Source organism: Gadus morhua, chromosome 23, assembly GCF_902167405.1.
Source record: "Gadus morhua chromosome 23, gadMor3.0, whole genome shotgun sequence".
NCBI classification, from domain to species: Eukaryota; Metazoa; Chordata; class Actinopteri; order Gadiformes; family Gadidae; genus Gadus; species Gadus morhua.
In genome coordinates, this window is record NC_044070.1 from 12,195,475 (window position 1) to 12,222,477 (window position 27,003).

A 27,003-nucleotide genomic window follows, 5' to 3' on the forward strand; every position below is an offset into this window, starting at 1 on the left:
TTTTTATTTAGTGAGAGTGTCTTCTATGTTCTTGGTTTTGTTCACGTCTTTGCTCTAAACTCTCTCTGAATCTTGCCAGCTGCAGAATCCTTGCAGGGTAGCACAACTCTGTGTGTCTGACATCAGGAGACAAGCAGAACACACGAGATGTCCTTTCAGTGCAGTGTGACTTTGGGGAAGATGTGAGAGCAAAGTTTCTATTTATTCCACCTCAGGAAGATCAAGCCTGCTGTCTCATTCAGCTCACTGGGCCACAATGCATCCACAGACAGAAAAGGACAGAGTCAGAGCCGGCTAATGGATTAAGGAAATCATTCCATTAAATTAGGTTAGTGATTGAACAGCGGTGCATGGTGGTCTTTGGAAAACCAATACGGTGGTATTGGGTATATAGATAATAGCATTGATGAATGCTTTTGAACAAACGCACAAGCAAAATCGAGTCTGTGATAAGAATCTGAATGTGAGTAGCAGTAGTGTAGTACTTCTGGATGTCACCTTGAATCATTCGTCATTATTTTTTTTAAAGGGTCAAAGAAATGCCCCTGTGTTGCAGAAACATTAATATGGTGTTCTCTCCTTCTCCCAGCCTAGAGCTGGGCTGACAGAGGCAGCCCCCTGCAGGATTTCTTGGCAACCCACTGCGGCAGCAGATTCTTTCGGAGGCCCATCCCCAGGATTAGAACCCCTCTGGGCTGTGAACCCCCGACCTTCTGCTGTTTGTTTACCTTTTCCTGGTCTGGGTCGCTGCCACGTACAACTGTATTGTGGTGTCAACATCCCACGTACCGTTGTAAGCTGGCGGCACCCATGCATGGGGAGTGTGTGTGTGTGTGTGTGTGTGTGTGTGTGTGTGTGTGTGTGTGTGTGTGTGTGTGTGTGTGTGTGTGTGTGTGTGTGTGTGTGTGTGTGTGTGTGTGTGTGCGTGCGTGACAGATGGAGACAGAGAAAGAAGATAAAGAGATAGAGAGGGAAAGTGGCTGCATATCAGAGAGAGAGAATGAGAAAGTGTATTACAAAATATACATGGTAACAATATACATTACCAATACTAAGGCTTATCTTATTTGGCCATTTGTGAGCTCAAGGGACTAAGGTTTCGTCCGGACACAGGTTGTGGTTTAGACTGCCGAGAAAAGTAATTAGGAACTACAGCATTCAAGCCCTCACCACAAACATCCTCCTCATACACCCCCCCTACCTCTATACCATAATAATCCATCCTTCTGCGGAACCTACATGGAAATATTCTCTTTCTTGGGGCATTTGAACCTTTCACTTAGTCCCCTCTCAATGGGGAGACCCAGGATGCTCAGTATAAAAGCCTCACCTTGAAAAGTGTTGGGGCCATCACTCAAGGGCCAGAGAGGAAGTGCATTTCCTCCCAATAGGCCTAATTTCCTGTCAGCAACCCCATAGCCCTCCCACCCTCCCACCCCGCCACCCCAAACCCATCCCCTGTATCTACTACGTTCCTGCTTTCTCCATCTTTTGTCTCCTCTCAGTCCCATACCAGAGTAGTACCCCCCCCCCCCCCCCCCCCCCCTTCCCCCCTCTCTTCCATTTGAATAAGTCGATGCACAAATCATGGGATGTGTACAGCCAGCGCCCCAGCTCAGCTTACACACCTCTCTCCCCCTTGAGGTTCATTTAATTAGCTGTTCCAACGCTGGACTCTTGGCGAGCACTGCAAGGGCTTGATTCGTATAGTTCTTTGGTTGTTTTTATGGTTGAGAAATATTCTTTGTTCCGAGCGAGGAACGCTGAAACGATGCAAAGGGCAAATGGAATTTAATGACAAACACGGTCAACAAAGAGCCTATTTCAGCGGCTTAGGGAAAGGTTTAATCTTCTGACATGCCGATGGTATATTCAAAGATAAATCCTTTACAAATAAGTTGGGGAAGTTTACAGGACACTCAATTTGCCTCATTGTTAAAAAGAACAAAATTGTGTTGACATTAGGCTATTAAGCCCACAAACTGGTGAAAGGCTACCAAATTGGATGTTTCGGCTCCAGTTTAATAGTATTTTCTTTAACTGGACCTGCTATTGGTGGTACTTCTGAAGAGCTTATTTATATTTTGTCTAAAAAAAAAACATGAGATGCTGTTGCACACACACACACACACACACACGCACGCACGCACGCACGCACGCACGCACGCACGCACGCACACAAACAAATGTGCATATGTGTTTGTGTGTGTGTGTGTTTGTGCGTGCGCATGTGTGTGGACACACCACTAGATAGAACCATGATCCACAGACCAGAAAAGATACAGCGGCTGACCATACATACACACACATGTCTCAGTGTCTTTCTGCACTGTGGCCACTGCCAATCTGCCCTCTGTGTGCTCCTATACACTGCGCATCCCGTGAGGCAGGAAAAACCACAACCTCAGGTTAAGCCTCTCTGCTTTGTGGGCAGCAAGCACACACACAAGCACACACACCGGCACACACACTAGCACACAAATAAGCACACACACACCAAACCCTATTTCCCGAAAAAGTCGGGTGTTGGTAGGGGAGTTAGAGGTGGAGGTGGTGGAGGTGGTGGTATGAGCGATAGAGAGTGGCTAAAGCATTGTTGTTCGCCCTCTCTCTACATTGATACAGAGGAGAAAATGGCAGTCTCAGTCTCTCTCTCTCTCTCTCTCTCTCTCTCTCTCTCTCTCTCTCTCTCTCTCTCTCTCTCTCTCTCTCTCTCTCTCAGTTTGTTATGGTCCATCAGCAACACTCTTGGACACGCCGGCATGCCGATGGACAGCAACTCTTTTTATTTTGTATTTTCTGTATTTCTTTCCTTCAGCTCTGTTGGTGTTTCGGTTTCCTCTAAAGACCCTCGTGAGGTTGCAGCCTGTGTGCCGCAGCCTGGGTGAGCTGCAGGTTTACTCTGTGTCAGCTGCGCTCCCTGGCCCCTTCCCTGGGCCGCAACACTACTACTACCCTCATCATTTATTCACCGCTCCTTGTTTGCCTTGTCAAGCTGTGGCCTTGCTTCTGGGGGTGTAGAGGGGCGAGGGGTGTGTGTGTGTGTGTGTGTGTGTGTGTGTGTGTGTGTGTGTGTGTGTGTGTGTGTGTGTGTGTGTGTGTGTGTGTGTGTGTGTGTGTGTGTGTGTGTGTGTGTGTGTGTGTGTGTGTTTGTGTGTGTGGACGTAGCGGTCCACAGTTGTATTCTTTTGTGGCAGCTTTTTTCCGCATCTCGCAAGGCTATCCCGTATTAATATTTCAAATCAGCAAGGAAGCAAAAAGGTTGTCTTGTGGTGTTTGTGGTGGTGGTGGTGGGGGTTAAGGCGAGGGTGGAGTAATAAATAAATAGAATCAGGGTAGATTTGTCTGTCAATTTGGTCTCGTTTCATTGAGCGGTTCTGGTTTGGGTTCTGAGGCTGGGGGGCTAATTCAATGTGGCCCAGATGTCTCATGAATAAAACATGGGAAGGGGTAGAGCAAATATTAGTGCTCGCATTCCTGATTATTTTCTTGTCAGCATTTTGGCAACTTCAAAATCTGCACCTATTGGTGTCGCCGTGCTAGGGTGATTATAATTGGCTATGCGTAAAAAAATGCGTGGAACATGCTGTTGCAGACGACTAACAATGATGAAGATGAAAGCCGTAATGTACAAACAATAAATGATCATTGGCAGTCTTTGGGGAGATTTGATGATTTCAGCTAATTTATTTTTTTACACTCCTCACTCCACCCTTTTTTGACACCACTGTTACAAACAAACTCAACAATATCTCATAATGAGTTCTGGCATCCCATCTGGGGTGTTTCAACAAAACAAGGGTCAAGGGTCAAAAGCAACACATGTGAGCCCAGCCTGACACTTACCTAAAAGGTTCCCATCCGTCTGAAATGATTTCATTCGACATAGCCTCTTCCTCGCATTATTCATGAAGCACGATGCATGTCAGTTTGTGGTCTGTGGTCTGCAGTCTACTGATATGTGTCTACCTTTCTCCAGGGCTTGTACCAGCGCGTATAGCTCATGTAAACACAAACCGAGAATTTACTCTGTCAAAACAATGTCAAGACATGAGATGAGCGATTACTAGGTAAAAATGACTTTTTTACCTCTCCTGTTCAAACACATGACAAATATATTCAACTACAGGGGAGGACGTTCACGCTGGACACTCGCCATTTAAGGCTTTAAGGTAAAATGACATTACCCCTAAACAAGGATAATCCGACGGATGGTTTATATGCCGCTATTGTTTTGCTTCTGTAGTTGTGCAGTGGAATTCCTCGACTGCTTTTTGTGGGCTGCTGATTGAGTTGCAACTACAGTCAACAACAGTGATTAGTGCGGACGGTTTGCCAGTAGAAAAAGGGAAGAAGCTACAAAACCCATCCAACTAGGCCACTATCCATCTGTTCACGTCCTTTCAGAATCAGATTCACATGGATCTGCACACTGCTCTTCGTACATAGTGGCTCAATTGTGTGTTTGGTTGCGTGCGTGCGTCAGTGTGTGCGTGCCTGTGTGTGTGTGTGTACGGGCCCACCCATATAAAGATATTGATCACTCTTCAGATGTTTATTTTGGATCAACTTTTAAAGTGCTAAGGGAACACCATGGACCCTGTCCCCCTCTCTTTCCTGGTGGTCCCCGTCTCGTACCAGAGTCTGTATATTGTGTTTACCAGGGGGGGGGGGGACATGAGGAATGACCCGCACACCACCACCACAGGCTGGAGAAACACACACACACACACACACACAAACACACATGCACGGCTCTTGATGATTGATGCAGCGGAAGGCTCTGTTAACACGTCTGGTGTAGAGTAGCACATTCACGGCAAAGCGTTCTTTGTGCCCCAACTACAAACTCTGCATAGAGTGGGGATCGGTTTGCATGACGTTGTTGATGTTGAATCACTGATTATAGGGCATGATAACAAACACTTCAGATGACAGAATTGTGGACTGATAAATCCGCCGTAAAAAGAAACGGCTGATGTCAAAAATGCTTAATGTTGAATCTGACGTCAAAAGCTTTTGTTAGCTTGGAGAATGAGGAAGCGGGGGGCGTGGGGGGTGGGGGGGGGGGGGTTGAGGATTAGGCAAAACAAAAAACTAGAGGACTCCCTACTGGGCTGCTCTAAGCCAGCCCGTCGGTGAGTCAGTCAGAACGGCCTTGTGGAGCATCCTCACGTCTGCTGATGGGGAGATGACTGGGGCTGACGTGGCTCTTGAGATTAGCTGTCCAAGGCTAGCCCAGATGCTGCGTGTGTGGCCCAAACCAATAAATATCCACAGAGGGAGTGAAGGGTCGGTGGGGGCGGGGCTTCCTGGTTCAGTACTCTTCCTCATTGGCCAATGGCAGTCGCTAAAATCAGGCTTTTCATATTTAACCTGCTTATTCCTAACATTCTCGCGCTAGCTTTTAGGTATTATAATGATGGAAGGCAAGGAGATAAATCAAACTAAATACCAAAAAATCAACAAACAAACAAACAAAACAAGAAGGAGAAGAAGGATAACTAATTAAAATAAATTATTCATTAAATTAATCCAAACACAATAAAGCTTAAATTCGGGGAACTGAGGAAAGCCTATTATTGCCATCATATCAGCCTTTTCATCTTTAAACCAGGGGGAATTTAATCAGCTCCCCACTGCCTTCATCGATCACAAACACACGCGTCTTTATCAGTGACACAAGGAAACACAGAAGTTTGGCTATTGTTTCTGCTTCTACTAAATGGTTGTCCTTCCTTAAAACAGAAAATCTCCTCTTTCATGTTCTCACTAGGTCTTTCCTCTCTTTTCTCCTCCAGCCCTCTCTTGGCTGCTTTGTGCCTGTGGCTTTCTCCCTCTCTCTCTCTCTCTCTCTCTCTCTCTCTCTCTCTCTCTCTCTCTCTCTCTCTCTCTCTCTCTCTCTCTCTCTCTCTCTCTCTCTCTCTCTCTCTCTCTCTCTCTCTCTCTCTCTCTCTCTCTCTCTCTCTCTCTCTCTCTCTCTCTCTCTCTCTCTCTATTTGACCCGACTCATCCCTTAGCGTGTTTTCACACAGCCGCGTGTCCCGTGATGGAGAGGATAAGGCCGTCCAGCAGCGAGGGGCGTTTGAAAAATGGATTAAATTACCCTCTGTGCTCCTCTCTGGAGGCTTCGTTTCCTCACACTGTCTTTTAGTGCTGCCATGTTTACATTCATTAGCACTTGTCACCATCTCACACCCGCCAAAAATGGCCGCCTGTCTGTCTGTTGGTAATTCCCCCTTCTCTCTCCCCCTCTCTCTCTCTCTCTCTCCCTCCCTCTCTTGCCCGCTCTATCACCGTGTCTCCCTCTCTCTCCCTCCCTCTCTCACTCTCTCTCTCTCTCTCTCTCTCACCCTGTCCCCCTCTCTCTCTCTCACCCTGTCCCCCTCTCTCTCTCTCTCTCTCTCTCTCTCTCTCTCTCTCTCTCTCTCTCTCTCTCTCTCTCTCTCTCTCTCTCTCTCTCTCTCTCTCTCTCTCTCTCTCTCTCTCTCTCGCTCTCTCTCTCACTCTCTCGCTCTTTCGCTCCCTCTCTCTCTCTCTCTCTCTCGCTCTCTCTCTCACTCTCTCGCTCTTTCGCTCCCTCTCTCACTCTCTCGCTCCCTCCCGCTCTCTCTCTCACTCTCTCACTCTCTCGCTCTTTCGCTCCCTCTCTCACTCTCTCGTTCTCTCGCTCCCTCCCGCTCTCTCTCGCTCTCTCACTCATATCCATTTGAGTCTAAACCGTGCTGCAAACAGATGCTATCAAGAAATGAAAATGTTTTGTCTGCCTTCCATTAGCGGAGCCAAGGAGCTCAGCCGGGACTTGTCAGAGCACATGGGACGTATCTGGGTTTCAGGAAGGCCGTGCATTGGCCGGGTGCTGCTTGCTTACAGTGGGTTTTGTTTCTCTTTCATACCCCTGAAGTATATTCATTTAGGTATCATTCAAACAATCAGAAGGAAAAGCCCAGGTCCTGAAAGTAGGTAAATATACAGAGGTTCCATTAAAGAGAGAAAAAACCCTTTCAGATAAATCATGGCTTGGCATATCTGGCCTATAATGTGAGTCAAATTAGTATAACTTTTGACTGTTACTACTTTTTATTTCGATGAGAGACTTATTCCACACCTTCTCTACCCTGAGATGTAACATGGAGCATGCGTTTCTTGTTTCACTAACATGTGCATGCACACATGCACACACACGCACACACACACACACACGCGCACACACACACACACACACACACACACACACACACACACACACACACACACACACACACACACACACACACACACACACACACACACACACACGTACTCTGAATCACTTTTATTGGCCAAGCATGCTCCTTCCAACAGATGCAATTCATTGTGTGTGAGCTAGAATGACCAATAATGTTTCTTTAACTTATAACGAAAGTAACATGTTGAAAAGAATACACACAAAGTAGACCAATTGATGAATATTGAACACACCGTATAAATATCGAAGTTTTAAAAGGTGTATTACAACGGAATAACAACAAATCATGTATAAAAATACATAGTAACACTAATACACACACAAAGACCCCCCCCCCCCCCAACGTCCCCAAGGGCCAGCCACTCACGCCCCAGCCTCATTCCCAGCATACCGTCGCCCCGCCCGCCGCCGCCGTTCGATTGGACGGATTGAACCATTAAGCCCATCTGACACGAGCGATGGATGCCCCCCACTCTCTCTCCCCCTCCCCTGATGAAGGAGCCGTCTGGCGGGGCCCGAGCCGCCCAGCATGGGACAGGCGGGCGGGGGGGGGGGGGGGGGGGGGAAGGCCTGTCAGCAGCAGGCAGGCCCGGGTCACCCAACGCCGGCCCTTATTAGGGTCCTCGTCAGTGGAATGCGGGCTGTCAGGCCGGCGGCGCTGAAATAGAGGAGGGCTACCACGCGCGCACACACACACACACACACACGTACACACACACACACACACAAACACACACACCTTCTTGCCCAGCCACCCCCCCTCCCGAAGCGCTGGCTTTCTGGCTCACTGCTCGCGATCAAGCCCATCCTGCCCGGCACACCGCGATGCCTTGTGTCACTCCATTAAGGACAATGCGAGGGGGAGGCTAGTGATTGTGGTGGGGGCGGGGCTGGGTGGAGGTGGAGGTGGGGGTTCACGCCACGTTAAGGGGGGGGGGCGACAGAGAAAGTCGTCTTGACCTTGAATGCTCCAACGGTCGGCGTGCCTCCACTTTCTTCTCCTTCTCTCTCTCCATCTCCTCCTCCCCCTCCTCCGGATCACTGCCATCGACGTGCTAATTAGACGCCTCAACGGGCTCTTGTTTTGCAATTTGTTACACAGTTAATAAGGTTTTTGCGCTCGAATACTTTTCTAATTCACCTCCTCACAGCATTCCTCGTCTGAATTCCTGGCGGAACAGGGGGTAACTGATGTCAGAATAAATGCATGGAGACGTAATTCTATACAATTATGTCAGGGGTTGCATCCAACCGACCAACCTTTCAACTACTGCAGCCGCGTGTAAACCATCTCCCATATGGATTTTATCTTAATGATAATGTGTTCGGGCTCCGTGCAGGCAAATAACAGAGGATGAAGTTTTCTAAATATTTATCAGCCCATGAAAGCATCGGCTGGGGCCAAAATAAGCTGCAGGCTGGCACGAGAGGCCCCAGGCCTCGGTCTCTTCCTCCACTGAGACGGTGCCAGTTTGCCGTTTGTTATTCCCTTTATGGACTGTATAGAGTCACGGCAGACTCACCCAGAGGGAGAGAGACCATGTGTTACCACGCGATATTCCCCCAGGCCTTCCGATGTCATTCACAGAGATGTGATTCCCATCAACATATCCCTAAACCTCAACCTCAAGTCTATGAAATGAAAAAGTAATTGATTTCAGGACGGGTTAATGCATCGCTCTCTTTAGAGCAATGAGGTTACATTACGATGGTTCACCTTGAGTGTGATACTGGGGGGGGCGAAGATGACCTATAACCCTTTAACGAAAAATTTGCCTGAGAAGCATTTTCTCAGTGTGACCTCATGCTAATTCCGTACTGTATGTGTGGGCCTGTTATACATGTGCACATACACACACACACACACACGCATACAAATGCACATGCATGTGCACACACACCCCTAGAAACACACACATGGATGTGTGCGCATACACACACATTCTGAGCACATTACTGTGTAATTAAGTGCATGGCCCCCATCGTGAACTGAATTGGAAATGAAAATAATCAATTGACTGATAGGCGTCAAAAGGCAATATTTGGTTTTGGTTGTGTGTGTATTTGAACTTTTCAGAGCAAGAGACGATGATGCAGGGATTCATTTTACATCACCGCCTTTTAACGCCTTGTCCGTCAACAGCTTTTGGTGAATACAACTCTGGGAGGAACTATAAACCCCAAATGGTGCATGAATAGGGAAAGAGATAAGGCTTGGTGTGCATGACCAATCTAAGAAAATGAAACCTTGCATTCAGCTATCATAAAATCCCCAAAATGCATCATTAATTCTCCAAATTAACGTTTAATCAATCATGTGTGATAAGGCATGAATGCATGATTATATTCGACAAATCCCATTGGAAAAAGCAGGGCATGGCATTGTGATAGGGAACCATCATTCACGCTTTGCAGTCATGTGTTCCCGTCCCGCATGACAACTATGCCATTGTCGAAACAGTTCAGTTCCTTAATTCCATATCTCTCCAGTATCTTGGTATGCCGAAACAGGGCCAAAACATCGCAGTGAGCCACTGTATCCTCACTGTATACTTCATCCCACACCCCCACCCACACACACACCCCCACATGCACACACACACACACCAACATGCACACACACACTCACACACACACACACACACACGTACACACACACACTGATGATCACACCAGTACTGTATGCAGGCCAAAAAAACGGAAGTAACCGAAGACGAAGCCACTGCTGAATCCCAGCCACCGGTGTCACCTCAGGGCAATTTCTCCTCTTCCACCCACCAGCCCGCCCCCCACCCCCCCACACACACAAACACACACACACACACACACACACACACACACCATGGAGTTTGGGCTCGACTAGCCGCTGCAAATGAGCTTGGCAATGGCGGTTACAGGGGGACACTACCACCCCAACACCTCAGGCGCCAACGGCCTCACCCATGTGCGTGTTGCGTTGCGTCGCTCATCGGCTTGTGAGCCGTTGATTCATGTCCCGGCCACATACCGAAAGGCTTTTGCGTTGAATCCGATCTCTCTGGTTTTGGCACTTTCAAAGGCAAAGTCATTACGGCCAATCTGTCCATTTCAAGACCGCTACATGTATGTTTCTTTTTCGTAACCGCGGCTCCGGTTGCGGTGATAAAACTTGGAATCTGTAGCGTGTGATGGCGGTGCAGGGTTACAACATGGCTGTCGTGCCCGGCGTGCTTGGCCTTGCTCCCTAACCAGAAGCGTTGATGAAACTATTAGTTGGATTAAGGTTTCTCATTGGACAGGCATGTGGGGTGGTGTGGGCGCCTGTTTGCCATTCATTCAGATGCATTCGGGGGGAGAATTCTGGAATTTACCAATGTGTCCATGTCGTGCCAATGTGGTGTCAAAATTAAATGATGTGCATGGTCTTCCTAATAGCCGTACAAAACAGGTTTGACACGCGTGCCGACTCAATAGAACACTCTGTTACCCACAGCGTGCAGCCCGGACTTCCACAGTTGAAGGAGTTGATTTGAAACCAACAAAAGTATCAAAAAAAAAATGCACAATTGCAAAAAAAAAGAGCTAAATAAACGCACATTGTTAAATCCACAAAACGCTGAACACAGAAGATCTCTTTTTTTAGCGCCATGGTGAAAGACACGATGATTAATGGCTTCTACGTCTGACTCTGCCGGGTCCCCCTTCTGCGAGCGGGGCCTGAACACATGTTTTTGCTGAGGAGTTGAAAGATGGCACTCTGAGGGCCACAATTGACTGCTTCCAACCATGAGCCGACATAACTCTGATTTACTCACACGGCCTTCTCAAACGGGCTGCAACTGTTTACGACATGAGCAGGGGAGGCACTGGGTTAAAAGTTGGTGAGAGAGTACTACAGAGACACGATAAGGGAGGGAGGGACAGAGACACATACATAAACACACTTTTCTCCCTCTGTCCCTGTGTGTGTGTGTGTGTGTGTGTGTGTGTGTGTGTGTGTGTGTGTGTGTGTGTGTGTGTGTGTGTGTGTGTGTGTGTGTGTGTGTGTGTGTGTGTGTGTGTGTGTCTTTGCCTGTGTGCATGTTCATATGTGTGTGTGAAAGAGGGACCGATAACTTGAAAAAGGGAGATGCAGAGATAAAGAGATAGAGAGGGGGGGAAGGCAGAGAGAGTTGGAGAGTTGCAGATATAGAGACGGAGCGATAGAGAGTGAGTGAGCCATAAGGAGCGAGAGAGATCGGGAGAGATGCAGTGACACAAATCATAAATATAAATATCATAAATATAGATAAAAGAAAGACAGATGGGGAAAAGTGTGTGAGAGCATCGGCAAGCGAAAGAGAGATAGAGACAGAGCGAGTTATCGCGCGAGAGAAAGACAGAGTGAGAGCGCGCACGAGAGAGAGACATAGAGAGAAAGAGAGAGAGAGATGCAGAGGGAGGGAGATGCAGAGGGAAGTGAGCAAGAAAGGGACAGAGAGTCAGAGAGAGAGAGAGAGAGAGAGAGAGAGAGAGAGAGAGAGAGAGAGAGAGAGAGAGAGAGAGAGAGAGAGAGAGAGAGAGAGTGCAAGCGAGATGCAGAGAAGCGCAGGAGCGTTGTTTATTTTCACAGGAACATTCCAGGAGTTGACAGCTATTCCCTTGTCCGGAGTGCTGAATCGCTGTGCAATTTTCCAGACTCCAGACACCCAGTATGGGAACTGAACTCCCTGCAAGACGTAGTCTATGTGACACTGAAGAATGACTCTCTTATTCACACTTCCCCTGTGGTGTAAGCGAAGGAACGGGGAGCAAGACTTAACTGTTTCATTGATCATTAGTTCAATATTAGCCCTCTCCTTGAAAGCCTTGCCTTACATCTGATGTAAATGTAATGTAGAGAAAAGACACGTCCCCCTGTTAGTCCACACCGCTAATGGCTTGGTAGAGAGCGAGGGTGTGACATGCTTGAGATCTATATTTAAAGACTGAGGAAAGGCATTCCAGCACTCCATTCTGAACGTGATGGCATCGCGTCCTGCGCACTAAATGTCACGGTAACCAGATCATTTCATGGCTGAGTCCAGTTACACGTCCATTAACGACGGGGTAAAAGATCCACGTGCTGACCCCCCGAAAAATAAGAGAGAGACCCAAATAAGCATACATATGGGAAGGCCCAGCAGTTCTGAGAAGATGTTCCAACAGGAGTCAACAGGAAACACCAGAGTGCAAGGCAGCAGTAACTGCTCAATGAAAAACAACATCTATAAATTCCCGTGGAAAAAGAGAATGTGATGTAAAGCAGATTTTGAAGGCCCTGCCAAGAAAGTCCTCCACCAAGTAGTTATGAAAGTAATGAGTAATGACAATAGGCGTCTGTGGTAGGCCGATATATGTAACAAAAGAAGAACAAAAATGATATCCCTGGTAAAATGATTAATGTATTTTAAGTGTTAAGCAATATGCCATTTGCAGGCTAACCGAAGCATGTCTGCTGCTAGGCATAAAAAAGAGCGCTATTTCACTCATCAGCATTTCCAGCTGGAAAAATCCCCCTTCTCTCCCTGAGGTGGCGTAGGTCAAACAATTAATTCACACCAAGCCTCCTGTAGGTTAACTGTTTTTACAGGATGTCAGCCACATCCCCCCTAGTGGATCATCGTGAAGCCCCCCTTTGTCATGAGCTCCGTTGACGAGCCGTCAAGAAGCTGAACTCTGACCCCACATGTACGCGGGTCAATCACCACATAGCCTGATATTTCGTGGCCACCTGGGACCCTAAACGAGCATTTGAGTGAGTTACGGCCCCTGCAGCAAGGGGAAATATAGCTGTCCCTACTCCCCGATTCCAACAGCAGAACAAGCTGCGTTGTCAATGGCCTTGTACCCCCTACCGTGTGCCACCAGTAGGTGTCGGATGCAATCCAAAAGGCCCGTCCTACGCAGCCGGTGGTTAAGGAGATGTTTTACGGAAAAGACGGAAGGGGAGCCGGTCTGGGGCTTGTCGCATGGCCAGAAAAATATACTGGACCCCAGGTGCAGGCAGCCCCTGCTGGGGCCTTTTCACAAACACTTTGTTCATTTGTCTAGACGATGGGGTGGCTGGAGAGCACGCTGGACGGCTGCCTGGTTGCCGGGACGACTCCCGTGCAGGGGGGGGCATCAAACTCGGCTAACCTCCTCGAGCGCCTCCTCCCCATGAACCCCTCCACCACCCTCCCCCCCTTTTGCCCTTTTCTGCCCCTCTTTCTCGCCAACTGGTTTCGTGCCTGCGGCGCTCCTCGCTAAAGAGAACAAACCAGCGAATGGCAGGAGTTCCGCAGGGTTTGGGCCAAGATTGCGTTTATCCACATGTCACCGCGATGTCCGGGCATCGCGGCGGTCGTATGAATGGTCCCAGTCAGGACCCGGCCTTCTCCGAGCACGGCTCCGTCTCTCTAAACATATCTGCCATCCGATCGATGCTCGCTTCCCTCTGGGACCGTACGCTACGCGTTTGTCTGGCCCGAGCCCCTCAGGGCCCTCGCAGCCTCCGCCTATTACCACTGGCAAAGACATAGCATTCACTGTGGGAGTATTTGGCAGTTTAAAAGAAGGCTTGCTTGGGCAGAAGCTGTCTCCTCTTATTGTTTAGCGATCGAGGGGAGAGGGGAGTGGGGAAGGAATGGGGGGGAGGGGACGCTTGGCGCAGGGATTGCCTGGTGGGGTATAAGAGAGTGAGACGGGCGCATACCCCGGGTATATCGCCAGCCCCTTTTATCTCCTCAGCATCCCGCCACGAGACACGACCGATCGTGTCTCCAGCCCGCAGGCTGCGTCTGCCATCTTCGTTTACAGTTGCCTCGCAGCGTGTTGATGTCGCCGAGCCCGACTCCACCCCCGACTATTGACGGTTCTGTGTAGCCCAGATCAGCAGGGGTCAATTAATGAGCGGCCCCTGACCATAAGATCCCAATTATGGCTTTCAGCAGAGCACTCTGCCTCTCCAGCGAGTGCGGCTCCCGCAAATGTCTCCACTCTATATTTGCCTGGTAATGGCGTCATTAGAGGCGGTGTTAAGGGACATGGTAAATCCCTCTGTCGGACTCACGGTGCTAATGGTGGGTATCATGGCCGTACCTTTCTGCCATTAGCTGCCGTAATTGAGGTAAGCTCTTGCATTACCCAGCATACGTCTTAGTTTGGGATGGATTATTTGACATCAAGGACGGCGCCGATGCTGTTAAAATATGTACCCGCGCATTAGCTCATCAGCCGTTGTGTTTGATGGACGATCATTTATCCTACGCTCTTGGATCCACAGTCAGTCGGAAACACACCCGTCAAAGCCCTTATTTTCAAGAAACATGAAAGTCTGTTTGTTACATTAAATGGACATATGCGTTGCATTTTAATAGACAGGTAAGACACTATGGGGAATGAATTTAAGGTTTTAAAGAATAATTGAGATATTCTCAATTCTTGATGGACCTTCTGTCTGACGGTCTCCGTGAACTTTTGATGAACTTCATAAAACATGTATACAGTTTGCAGACTGTGATATAGTCTCATAAAACCTCTTTCAAGGGTAGACATCACTGACAGGTCAGTAATGAAGCAAATGCAAGAACTTCAATACTTCCCCTCACCCACCAAACATTCGGTGAGAGCTCTTCCCAGGGCCTGATGTCAGACACACATTCCTCTGCCCCTGTTTTCCCTGTCGAGCATAAATGTTTGACAAGACAGTCTCGTTAGAGGAGATGAATGCAATCTTTTTTTTCCCAGGTACATTGTCTGTCCCTGTCATTTCAATAAGTAATGCCTTGAACCACCATTTCCTATACGGTGAAGCCTGGTGTCAAAAATATGAAAAGGGCTGAGCTGTTGACTTGACATGGAGTAATGAGACATTTTTGACAGCTGCACCGGTTGTACAGCCAACGGTGATATGCCTACGGTTTGGCGCCATGCACGTTGCAATGTCACCCACGGACACGCATGCCAGGCGGCCTATTCTTCTCAACACAACTTGATCTACACAAAGTGTCTGGGAGATAAATGACTTAAGGAATGCAAAGCACAGCCCCCCGTGCGCATGAAATCCACACGATGCCAGGATCGGTAATGGCAATTAATTCTAATTGCAAAATTAACTCTGCAGTGGTGGATTGCTGGTCTGGAGCACTGGTTTTGATGCAGCCAGAGTCCCATATGCTGCACTCAGGGGCACATCTGTGCCCAGTGTTCGGAGAGGAGTCCCCCGGCAGCAGTCAAACGAGAGCCCGAGACAGGCAAGAGAGGGGCAGTGCAATATAAACAGGGAGAGAGAATCTGCAAGGTACGCCAAATAAGCTGTGGAATTTTAATGCAAGCCTGCATGAAATATCCATCCTTAATTGGTCCTCAATTGTATTAAGCTTGCTATTATGTTAGAATTAAATGTGTTTAAGCTCCGCTTCCAGTTACAGGTTTGGACGTGACTAATTAAAACCTAGAAAAAAGCCTCTCACCACCATAATGTCTGAATTTACTGAATTAGGCGAGTCAGAATTTAGCAACAGAACATGGTTAGTTTGCGCAGCCCATTGGCCGATCCACCCCCAGAAGCCCTTTCACCAGGGGATGTGTCTCTTCAATCATCCCACAAGGTTCCTCGCACTCACATTAGTGGAATCCGTCTGTCACTTTCGGTTTCATTATTCCCTGAATCCGCCATCCACACGCGAAAACGGTCGGTGTGGACAGAAGTGATTCATTACCCCCGCTCCCCTGCCATCCAAGTCACAACACATCAGAATTGGCACTAGGAGGAACATCCTCGCATTGAAATGGAAAAGAAGGCAGGAGAAGAAAAGAGGAGGGGAAAAAAACAGCGGCTAGCAGAATAAATGGTCGCTCGGGCCAAGGTAGGTTTTCATTGGAACCCGTGCGGCCATCTGTGGAAGAGTGTGTGCTGGACCTCTAATGAAGGCCTATTGAGTGTTGAGTTTTGGCCCAACTCCAGCTGCACCAAGGCCTTCTCTCCCTCAGAACCCGGGTCATCGGAGGTGAGTCGCCAACCGACGCAAGCAGAGGAGTACAGTAATGAGCCATGAAATAGGAAGGGGATTTAATTGGACAACCAATAAGGAGGAGATTAACAGGGATGGGTTTTATCAAGTCTCTAGGATTGTGTTAGTAACGCGTGTTTGTAGGCCTTTTTTTTTCTTTTTTTTTATGTCCAGGAAATGGACAAGGAAATGAACACTTTAATACAACATCTGTAACGACTCACAGAAAACGGCACTGCTTTAAAATAACCTGTTAAACTGGCCCCCACGCTCTATCAATTATCAACCAAAGTGTTTTACAATGTTTGATTTAAAACTAATCTCCACCATCACTGAGTAAACATTGGAGTTCTAGATAAAAAAGGGGTGCTCTTTGTGGATCATGCCGTATTCCAGTCAGGCACTACTCCTCGGAGCGGATATGTGTAGTTGAAGGAAGACACAGCAGGGAGCAAATCCCTTTCAAAGCCACAAGCTGTCAGGGGCCATCTCACACTGACATACGGCCGGCCCTTTGGTGCTGTTCGACCAGGGGGGGCCCGCACTGAATTAGTACCACCGATGTCAGCACTGACATGGGTGACATGGGTGCTGTTGTAACGAGCTGGCTCCAGACGTTCACTGGTTTTCCTATGTCCTGGTGAGTAGGCTGCTCCAAGCCTGGCTCGTTTTTCAGGAGGTTTTAAGTCTGGTTCATGGGGAAAGGGAACAAACTACTTCATATTTATTACCTCACTTAACACAATTCATAATATAAAAAGAAAAAAGAAAACACAAAAATGTATTTAATCTAATCAAAATAAAAAATAAAAAGATTTGTGGTTATAACCACAAAAGCAATAACACAGGCGATTACGTCTCATTACAGTAACTATAGACACTTTGTGTGCTTTCCTTCCTGTTGTCCTGGAGTGGTTTGGCTCTGGGTTACTAAGTTATCATGACGTTTTGTTTTTCAGGCAACAGGAGAAGTAGCACTTCCATAATCGTTAAATAACTGCCGTTGTGCCCGAGACCAGCTAAGTCAAACAACGGCAAACGGAAAATCCACACCTTCCATGTGTAACGCTACGTGACTCACCGTATTGACACGTTAATCCTGCTACAATGATAGTCAATGTGAGAGGATTGGCCGTGACGTAGGATGTGCTGGCTGCATAGGGTAAAATAACAGCAATATGAAGGAATTACAGTGAGATATCTCGGGGCCAAGCTATCCTTCTCTATGTTGCTGTTATATTGTATTTCCCATCCATATTATGGATACATCATGCGGGCACTATATTCAGTGTGAAAGGTAGTTGTCGAAGAGAACTGCGTCGCTCAGCTCACATGTCACTTTTTTCCGACACATTTCCATTTGATACGCTGTAAAGTAAATCCTTGGGCCGAGGCACCGCCGAGCCCAGCCGGCGCGGTTACCTTTCCAAGGTAATGTTGCAGAATCAGATGTCAAACATGGCGGCAGGACGATAATTCATGTTTAGCCCAACAGATCGATAGAGCTCTGCGTGGACTTGACTCCAGAAGAGGATTATTGTGTGCCCCTGGAGAAGTGTGCTGTCAAGACGGAAAACTCATAGCAGGATTAGAAGTTAATGCCCGCGTCTTGCTGATAGACAAGGCTAGGGAAGGTTACCTGTAATCTTTTCTCGATTTTCTTTTATCTATCTTCATCCCTATATATGTATAATCTTATAGTCTCTCTCTCTCTCTCTTTCCTCATCCCCCTCTCCCTCCTTCTACCCCCACTCCCTCCTTCTTTTTCAACGTCCTCCCTTAGATTTTATCTATTTTCAGTATTGATCGCCTCCTGCCTATTAAATTATGCATTCTTTAGGGCCGTGCCTGAATGAGAGTGTGTGTGTGTGTGTGTGTGTGTGTGTGTGTGTGTGTGTGTGTGTGCGTGCGTGCGCGTGCATGTGTGTGTGTGTGTGTGTGTGTGCGCGTGCATGTGTGTGTGTGTGTGTGTGTGTGTGTGTGTGTGTGTCCCATGTGGATTTGTAAAAGACGGAGGGAGGGAGGGGGACGGGTAGACACAGGTAGCAACCGCACATTGTGGCTCCGGTGCCTTCCAGAAAATCCATGCAGGTCAAGACTATGTCACCCCGTCAGTTTTAATCAGCCGGGGGGATAGAGACAGGCTCCTGGTGACAGGGCTATGGGGGGGACACACAATGTGGAGGTGCTCCTCGGTTCAGCCCCTGCTACTCCCTCGGCGGGATGGGTCTGGTTCGATACCTCGCCTGCTGCTGTCGTTAGCATCGACGTGCCGCTATGGAGGAATAACGACGTGTATTTATGTAGCGCTCTGGGCATGGGTCTCATGTGCCAAAGGGTTGTGTTTATTTGTTTTCCTGCGATGCACTATGGTGTGAATTCAATGAGGGAAGCTACAGGGAATAAAAGTCAGTTTTTTCTAAACAATGACATTTAAATTGCATTTATGGGGCAATGTTTTAAATGGTTGTATAATGATATTCGTACTCAAGTGACTAGCCCCAATCCTATTTTACAATAACGTGCTTGTTGCAGAATATGTGATCGATTATATCAAAGTTGATGCGCGACTCAAACTTTTGTCAAAGGGAGACTTTAAAAACAAATAGCCCTGACCATTACAATTCTGTCATCCTGACCCTTGGCTAGTAATGGTGGTGACTCGAGTCCCGACCAATAGATCTCGAACCGATTGAGTCGTGGCCCCATCTGGCCCCATCTCTTCCCACAGATATAACACTCCTCAAACAGAGCCAGCGTCTATTTAGGATGAGTGCCACTGATGTTCAGTTCTTTGAACTGTTAAAAATCAGTCCAAAACTAGTCAAACTTCACTCAAAAGAAAGATCCTGAATCCGGGCCTAACCCTATTCTATGGGGGCTCTTATTGTGAGGGGTGATGTTCCTGAAGCTGTCGCTGAATAGAAGTTGGTATTTCACAGAGACGGCTGACCCACTAAGAGTAGGCGTGACTCGGATACAGTTTCAGTCTTTTTTATTGTTTTCGCTTCCTATACACTACCCACCTGATGGTAACCCGGCCCCAGTACCGAGCTTATCAGCATTTAAAGAAGGGCAAATCAGAGGCATCATCTGGTTTTGATTACACTTTGTGTGTGTGTGCGTGTCTGTGCATGTGTGCGTGCGTGTGTGTGTCCTCTTTAGAATCTAAGCCTACCTCCTTGTTACCCTAACGCCTCTCTAAATGTCTCCCCGTTTAACTGGCAAACTATTTCAACTCTTTTTTTGTTGTTCACACTCCACAGCTTCCACTGAGAGTGAAGCGGTGTGCGTGAACACAACAGTTTAGCGTGGAAGCCTTCTCACATTCCCACCCAGCAGGGCTTGGGAGCGGGGGAACACCTGATCGTTTCCTGTAAAGGGATATTGGTTGGGGAAATGATCATTTCAGTCTTTTAAAAGAGCAAAACAAAGGACGGAACTCAGCTTGAGTGTGTTTTCATTGGCCTCGGGTGCTTTTGGGTGATTGACAAAAGGAACTCAAAATCAAATAGAAAATATAAAAATATAAATAAAGTGTGCCTGTATTTTTTCCCATATTTCTACCCAAGTAACTGATACAACACGTATCCGTTGCTGTAATCCCTGTTGTGTCACTTTATCGCATTCCTATTGTGGCACAGACGCTCACACACAAACACCTGCACGAACCCACACAAACCACATAAATACTGAACACTACATTCAGGCCAGCTACCATTACACAAAATGTGTAATGGTAGTTGGCTTGCATTTTAGTTGGCATGTTTTTTGGGGGGATTTCGTAAACCCATTAGTCCGATGTATTTAACATTATGCAACTTTGTCATGGCTGATACCTCTGGGGTCATGAACTTGTAAAGCAGGCCAACTCCATATGGGAGAGGGAGGCCACATCAGGGCTGCGGATCGTTTTATCCCGTTAATTACTTATCAGAACATAAACAATACATCTTCCCCGAAAAAAAGCTGTTTCTGAGAAGAATGAGAGCCTGCTCCGTCTGTCCCTTCCCTATGATCCTGCATGATCTCTGTGCGCCAACTTCTGTCTCTGCTGTGGCAAAAACTTTTAAGAGCTCAAATTACTTTATCCACGAGGCCGAAGGTATACAACGAAAACCGATAATTGAAGGAGGTGTGGACTGTGAAATATCAACTCAGAAATGTGGGTCTAAAGTCCATATTTATGATCTGAGCGAGGCTTTTACTGTAAAAAAGAATATAATCTGAAAGGGCCTGGCATCACGTATCATTCAAACTTCAATGAAACAAATCCGATGGTTCTGATGCTTGCATCAAAGAGCAGAGCCTCTCTCTGAATGACCAACAGAGGGAAGCTTTACGCCCCGTCCGGTTGACAACTAGAGAGGAGCACCAGAGCCTATCTTGGATTTGTGTTCAAAACAGAAACCCCTCACAAATTCTGAAACAGTGAAAAACTGCATGCTAACTGTCCTTGAAGTTGCAGCGACCGTTGATCAATTGAATAACCTTATTTTGTCTCTCCAAAAAATATGAATGGCCGACATAACTTATTTTTCTGTGGACAGGTCAAGAGACCATAGCGATGTAGCAAAGATGTGCATGTATGTATGATTCTCTAATGGAGAGTTTTTCAGAAAGATGTGCTTGATTGATTTATGGCTAAGGCCATCTGTTTCGATAGTAGTATAAATTAAATGAATAATAAGAGTACTTGGAGCTGATTGTTAAATGTTTATGGATAAAAGGTTCTTGTTTTCCGTTCTTCCACATTCATTTTAAATGCGAGTAATCTGGCTGTTTGTGTGTGTGTGTGTGTGTGTGTGTGTGTGTGTGTGTGTGTGTGTGTGTGTGTGTGTGTGTGTGTGTGTGTGTGTGTGTGTGTGTGTGTGTGTGTGTGTGTGTGTGTGTGTGTTGTGTGTGTTGTGTGTGTGTGCATTTGCATGCATGTGTGCGTGTTTGTGTGTGCGCGTGTGTGCCTGAGCCAGAGGAAAAGAGAGAAAGAGAGAGAGACAGCTGTGACTGCAGATTACTGAAGACAACTTTATTTAAATATATAACTAAATGGAAAGCTTGGGACATTGTTCATTTTAAATTAATGTACCATACATTTCTGCAGCAAACTGTAAAATGCATGCAGACAAACGGAAGAGAGAGAGAGAGGGAGAGAGAGAGAGAGAGAGAGAGAGAGAAGAGAGAGAGAGAGAGAGAGAGAGAGAGAGAGAGAGAGAGAGAGAGAGAGAGAGAGAGAGAGAGAGACACAGACAGACAGACAGACAGACAGACAGACAGACAGACAGACAGACAGACAGAGAGAGAGACAAAGAGAGACAGAGACATAGAGAGGGAGAGAGGGAAAGAGGGAGAGAGGGAGAGAGAGAGAGAGAGACAGAGAGCAAGAGTGAGAGACAGACAGAGACAGAGACAGAGACAGAGTCTATTACATCCAGGGGAGAAAGCCACAGGCACAAAGCAGCCTCCGTGGCTCCAGCACTCCTCTCCCCGCCCCAGCACGCCTGTCTCCTCCTCCGTCTCCTCCTCCTCCTACCTGATCCACCGGCTCCCAGCCGTCTCCTACAATGCCCCCAGGGCCAGAGACGAGTGGTGCCAACCATTATCCCTCCCTCCCCTCCCTCCCACCCCACCATCCCCACCTTCCCCACCCCCACCTTCCCAACTGCTTCACGACACCGTCTCCTCCGCTCGCTTACGCTGTCATCACAGCCCCCCCCCCCCCTTCACACACACACACACACACACACACACACACACACACACACACACCATAACACACACACACACACACACACACACACACACACACACACACACACACACACACCATAACACAGTCATCCCCCGGCTAGTGTGGATAAAGAAAGACTGTCTTTTACAGGTAACACCAAAAGGAATTTGAAACCCCCCTGAGAAGCAAACTAATAGCTCTGATCGTCTTGGCTTCACACATACTCATGCATGCGTTCATATATGTGTGTGTTTTGTTCGCACATTTTCACATGTGGCGTTTTCAGGTCTAGGAAGTACTCTAAATGTTCATCGTCAACAGATGTGGAGTGTCTGGGTTTGGTTTTTAACACCAGATGTTTCTAGTTGTCGATATTTGCCAGATTTTTTTTATGCTACACTGAGTGCTGCTGTTCTCTGATCTCTTCAATGATTGATGTACTAAGATTACATAATAAACGTTGTTCTTCAAATGGAAGAGATGGATTGATACATAGATAGTGTCAGATTTGAGATTATAATCTAAAGAATGATAGAGCTGTAGCTGAAATCTGGGCGTTTCATTTGCTTTTGCTTCTTATTTGTTTCGGCCAATCATGACAAGTAGGCGGGGGTCTGTAAGTGTGTAATTGGCTCACAGCAAACAGTGTGGGAAGACAAGCTCAAACTGCAAAGGTTGCAATTCAACACTGGCCACTGTAGAATTACCCTCAGGGAAACTCCCTTTCTGAAAGATTCATCCACTTCTGCAAATGTATTTCTCCCCAGTATAACATCTCTGTGGTGAAACAGGAAACAAGGTGTAACTCTGCCCATTTCAGGTTTTTGGATTCCGGCCAAAAACTCGTAGTCCCCCCCAGAAGTTCTGCTATAACATAGCAGGACTGCTGGATCCCAGATTAACACATGGATATATAGATAGATGTAAACTAACGACATCATACATATCATTCCGGGAAAAGCTACTTTATTATCTATGCCAACGAATACATTTAAGAAAGATCACCTCCCCCCCAAACGTCCTCACCTCCCTCCTCCCCCAGACGGCTTAACTAAAGCCCAGGGATTGCATCACTGTCAGACGTGAACTTGCGGAAGCCCCCGTGTAAAAGCTTCGGGGCATTACTAATAAGTGGAACTGTTTACTTTGGCAGGCTGGCAAAACATACACAGAGAGGTGGTTCCACCATTAGTCATGTCACTCTGACAGGTAAACACCGGTGAGGGGTCTCACACCGCCCTCATTAGTACTTATTGAACGACGCAACTTTTAACCGAGTCAAAGTACACAGAGACCAACGCAACGTCCCGCCCGCCAGAACCTGAGCCTCCGCGGCTAATGTTCTCGAGTGTAAACATTCCCCAGTTCACAGGCGGCGATAATGTCATTGTTAGTGTAGAAGAGGGGGAATCCGCCATAAATAAAACAGGGTAGTGTCCAAATTGGTGCATTGTGTAAACATTCGCACAGCGGAAAGGGTTGGGTCGGGATCGCGAGAGATCAGGGAACACGATCGACGCTAAGGTCGACACTAGGTGTAACATTTTGGTTAGCCCCCGCGTAATCCCGCTGCTTAGCACCTGGGCGTCGGCATCTCGGGGAAATAAGTGCTTGCCACGCCGCACCGTGGAACAAGCCTATCTGACGCTACAAAAACGTGCCTGCTTTTAATAAGCATCCCGGTTTCGCTGTATCGCCGCTGTATTCAATTTCGTCAGATCTTGGAAGTAGCTGAAATTGGCTGCCTCGTCCCTTCAGGTTTTTAGTTTCTTTCTCTCTGTGCAGCGGCTCCGTATCCCCGTCCCCGCCCCCCCCTCTCTTCCCTCCCGAGTCTACTTTTCTTTCTCTCAGCTCTGCCAGAGTTAAAATATATCGCTTTGCAGTCTTCATCGGGGGCCCGTGGGGTGTGTGTGTGTGTGTGTTGATATGGAAATGTTACAGTCTTTTAGGAGGCGTGGTAATTGGCAGCGGGCCAGAGATTTCCTCTGCAGCCGGCTATATGGAGAGGCCCCCACTCCATGCCCCACTTGCAACCTCTCCTGAATTGGGCCTTGACCCGAGGTCAGAGTTGATACTACAAACGCAGAGCTGTGCGTGACGCCCTGCATGAGATGAGTGAGAGCCACAACTGCGTGTCTCTTCTGGACTCTCCAGGTATCGTGTTAAGTGGGAAATGAGGATGGAATTACGATTATTAATTTAGCACCCCAGCCCCCCCCCACACACACACACACACACCCTACCAACTCCAAGCTGTGATTCCTGGCATCCCTCATCATGACGCAACGGTGTGCAAAGTGAACGCTGGGATGAGTAATACAGTAGAAGACAGATTACAACACCAACAACTCAAGTGTCTTCAGGGGGGATGATATGATTGTGCTTCTCACATTCTTCCCTTGGCCTGATTTCCTCAGATCTACTATACATTATCCTTTCCTAACCAGCCCCCCCCCCCCCCCCAAACTCTCTCTCTCTCTCTCTCTCTCTCTCTCTCTCTCTCTCTCTCTCTCTCTCTCTCTCTCTCTCTCTCTCTCTCTCTCTCTCTCTCTCTCTCTCTCTCTCTCTCTCTCTCTCTCTCTCTCTCTCTCTCTCTCTCTCTCTCTCTCTCTCTCTCGACAGTCCAAACACAGACCAGTCTCCTGCCTCATGCCAGTTAGCCTGCACACTCAACAGCAGCATCCACAGCCCAGCGTTTGCTCTTCGCCAGTCGTTGGATAACCCCTTTGGCACAATGAGCTCACTAAATCAATTAGCCATAGCAGGGAGTGTAATCCATTTGGATAGCAGACAAAGGAGTGAGTCATCCACTTTATTTTTTTGAACCAGTGTCTGAGATGACTCCATGTTGATTGACATGACCGCCTCATGTGAATGGATACGAGGAGACGGAGAGTTAGGAGCGACAAGACAACGGTTATGAGTTAGTTAGTGGATTGGGGAACTAGTTATTCAGAGAACTGAACAAATCTTCTGTTGGCTGGATACGTCTAAACATATAAACGTATATGATAAATGAGTAGTAGTACTGCTAAATAGTCAAATAGCACAAAAAGTAGTATGTCACACATGCGTAAAGATGCATCCAGTGGTTTTTCTATTCTGGTTTCACATACCTACCAAGTTTTTTGTACCTTCAATTATATCAACCACCTTTCAAGGGGACCAAAAAGAAGAAAAGGGGGTTAGTTTTCACTTCCTGTTACTGCCAGACCAGAAAGAAAGATGTGTGAAAGAAAAAAAATTGTGCTGCTAGAATTTATCACTAATTGAGTCATTGACAACATTTTTTCTCTTGAAGAAAGGAAGGGACACGGAGGCCAAGCTAAGGACTAGCTGTTAAGAACCATCTGCCACCACACACACACACACACACACACACACACACACACACACACACACACACACACACACACACACACACACACACACACACACACACACACACACACACACACCCATTTAGCGTGTGTGAGCACCACTGGCAAACCACCAAGCAGTGTACTTTCCATATTTTCACAGATCACTACTGGAGGCCAGCGTCCAGGGAGCTGTGAGTGCAGCGAATGACATTTCCATTCAGGTCCTTTGTGGGAGTAAAACACACACACACACACACACACACGTACGTGCATGCACACTCAGGTGCCCACACACAGACACACATACATACACACATAAACAAAAGCATTGAAGCGCGCACACACACACACACACACACACACACACACACACACACACACACACACACACACACACACACACACACACACACACACACACACACTTCTCAAGAACATTACTCATAGATTTTGGGCTGCCTTGGAGGTGTTGATTTCGTTGTGGAAGGATTTTCCGGGGCTTTTTCTTTGCGAGGTATCGGTTGCATATCAAATTGATTTATTCACTCAATACCAATTGATTTGTAATGAGTAAGGTCTCGGAGCCATAATTAAAACAAAGTCTGGGATTTAACTCCCTGCTCAACTGCGCGCCTTTCACTCTATTGTGAAGACACTCTTTTAGGTGTCAATGCAATGCATAATTTAAATAATGCATATCAAATATACCATCCGTTTCAAGCACGCATTTAATTTACGATGCACGGCGAAAATCCCATTAAATTGTTTTTTTTTTTTGGGTTAGGGTTCATATTTGACTCAGCATTCCTGTCTGGCTTCTTATTGACTTCCTGGGTTCTTCTGTATTTTTGTCTAGCGACTACTGAACATTTTGGAGCCCCCCCGATACCTCAGCCGTCCACCAAAAACACTTTCAGACAGCAGACGAGCAACACGTCTAATGGCCCGTTCATTAGTGCACGCTAATAAATGAGACCTTGTTAGCTAGTTATGGGTGTTGTGTGGAGAAAAAACAACAACATGATGACAAGAGTTAATCTTGAGTGTCAGAATGTTTATCAGTTTTCTCTCTCTGTGTGTGTGTGTGTCTATGTCTCTCTGTGTGTGAGAGAGAGAGAGAGAGAGAGAGAGAGAGAGAGAGAGAGAGAGAGAGAGAGAGAGAGAGAGAGAGAGAGAGAGAGAGAGAGTTCATGTGACCGTGTGTGTGTGCACAACAGTGTGTATGTCTGTATGTGTGCGCATCTGCATGCGCAAGAGTGTGTATGTGTGTGTGCGTGCACGAGGGTGTGCGTGTGTGTGTATGTCGGCCCGTGTGTACGTGCACGATTGTGTGTGTGCACGAGAGTGCATGTGTACCGCAATTGCAATTCTCCACACATCTATTCCTCCCTCGGACTGGCTGAGCTGGCCTCCGTGGCGTCTAATCCCTCACGGCCATCGCCACTTCTTCTTCCCTTAAAGGCTCCGTCCGTGTCCGCGTGCGAGCCAAGGCGTACGGCCGCAACGTGATACGCGGGGGGGGGGGGGGGGGGGGGGGTGGGGTGGGGTGGGGGGGTGGGGGGGGAAGAGAGGGGTTGTGTTGCAGGGCTGCTGGAGCTGGAGCTGGGGGTGCGGGAGAGGGGAGGAGCGGAGGCCTCTTTCCTTTCTGGGAGAGGGCTCTGGGGGGGAAAGAAGGCTTTGCAATTGATTTAC